General features: G+C 41.8%; 1 pseudogene; it reads right to left on the reverse strand.

The window, feature by feature from the left end:
- Positions 1-268: 268 nt before the first annotated feature.
- LOC115525667 lies at positions 269-1,109 on the reverse strand (annotated as a pseudogene).
- Between the last annotated feature and the right edge of the window lie 907 nt (positions 1,110-2,016).

Genomic DNA, 2,016 nt, shown 5'->3' on the forward strand with positions numbered 1-2,016 from the left:
TGGTATAGACATATGCAGATTTCCATAATAACATCACCACAATCAAGAGAAGGGACATAGCCAACATCTCCCTCCCAAAGTCTCCTTATGTCCCTTTGCTTTTTGCTTTCTTGGTTTTTTTGTTTTTTTTTTTTTTTTTTGTTTTGTTTTGTTTTGTTTTTACATAGAAACACTACTTTTATTAACAAGTTAGGGCCACGATGGACAGCTTCCAGAACAAAAATAAGACAGTCCCAAGACAATGGAGAGTAAAATTGTAGCAGACAAGTTAATACTCTTCACACTTATCCTCTCCCTCAGCACTATCCATCGTCCTCATAATCCTTCTCAAGGGCAGCCATGTCCTCATGGGCCTCAAAAAACTCTCCTTCCTCCATGCCTTCACTCACATACCAGTGAACAAAGGCACACTTGGCCTATATCAGGTCAAACTTGTGGTCTAGGTGAGCCCAGGCCTCACCAAATGGCTGTGGTGTTGCTCAGCATGCATACACCTCACTATACTTTGGCCAGGTCTCCACCTGGTACCACAGTGGGAGGCAGGGAATTAATGCCAACTCTGAAGCCAGTGGGGCACCAGTCCACAAACTGGATGGTATGCTTGGTCTTGAGAGTGGCAGTGGCAGGACTGACATCTATCGGAACCACGTCACCAATGGTACAACAGGCAGCAAGCCATGTATTTACCATGGTGAGGGTCACATTTCACCATGTGATTGGCTGGCTCAAAGCATGCTCTAGTGATCTCTGCTACAGTAAGCTGTTCGTGGTGGGCTTTCTCAGCAGAGAAGTAGGGCCGTATGTGGCCAGAGGGAAGTGGATGTGAGGATAGGGCACCAAGTTGGTCTGGAATTCTGTCAAATCAACATTCAAGGTTCCATCAAATCTGAGGGAAGCAGTGATTAAATACACAATCTGGTTAATAAGGTGGTTAAGGTTAGTGTAGGCTGGGCATTCAATATCAAAGTTTCTATGACAGATGTCATAGACGACCTCATTGTCTACCATGAAGGCACAGAGAGTTCCAGAGTGGTGTGGGTAGTGAGGATGGAATTATAGGGCTCAACTACAGCAGGGGAAACCTGGGGGGCTGTCTTGTTGATGCCCATAAATATTCTGCTGCTCCTTGTGCCGTCAAGAGTTTGCTGACACCCAGACAATAAGGAGCTTTGTGAAGTTGCAAAAAGGCTGTCTCATAACATTGAAAAACCTCCACTAAAAACAGTTACCATTTTTTTCCCCTTCTCCTCCCCCACGGGTTTCTGTTAAGTTTCTCAGGATCCACATAAGAGTGAAAACATATGGTATCTGTCTTTCTCTGTATGGCTTATTTCACTTGGCATAACACTCTCCACTTCCATCCACGTTGCTACAAAGGGCCAGATTTAAAAAAAAAAAAAAAAAAAAAAAAGAGGTTAGAGTGGGAGAGAGCCAAAGCATAAGAGACTCTTAAAAACTGAGAACAAACTGAGGGTGATGGGGGGTGGGAGGGAGGGGAGGGTGGGTGATGGGTATTGAGGAGGGCACCTTTTGGGATGAGCACTGGGTGTTGTATGGAAACCAATTTGACAATGAATTTCATATATTGAAAAAAACAAAAAACAAACAAAAAAAACACAAAAATAAACGCTAAAGTTAAAAAAATTTAAAAAATTTAAAAAAATAAAACAGAGTTGCCTTACTGCATTTAAGAAGGTGGCGATTCGTTTAGGTTAATTCTTAACTCTCTATTTTGTTGTTATTCCTTAGGCTAAAACTCAGGGATGAGTCTATGAAGATAGAACCAAAGCTTAATCTGAGAGACCATATCTCTTTACCAACATTTTCACTGACTCTTCCATTGACTGTGAATAAAATACTGGCATCTGGATTCTCTTCTCTGTCAAAATGAGTCTTTCCCAGAAGGTTGCTTTTTAGGTAAACATAAATCTAGGACGGTGATTCCCAAATAATTTCCATGCTAAGACCCACCTGATTTCTAGTATAAGTATAATTTAGGGTTAAAATACGACCTAG

Source organism: Lynx canadensis, chromosome A1, assembly GCF_007474595.2.
Source record: "Lynx canadensis isolate LIC74 chromosome A1, mLynCan4.pri.v2, whole genome shotgun sequence".
NCBI lineage: Eukaryota > Metazoa > Chordata > Mammalia > Carnivora > Felidae > Lynx > Lynx canadensis.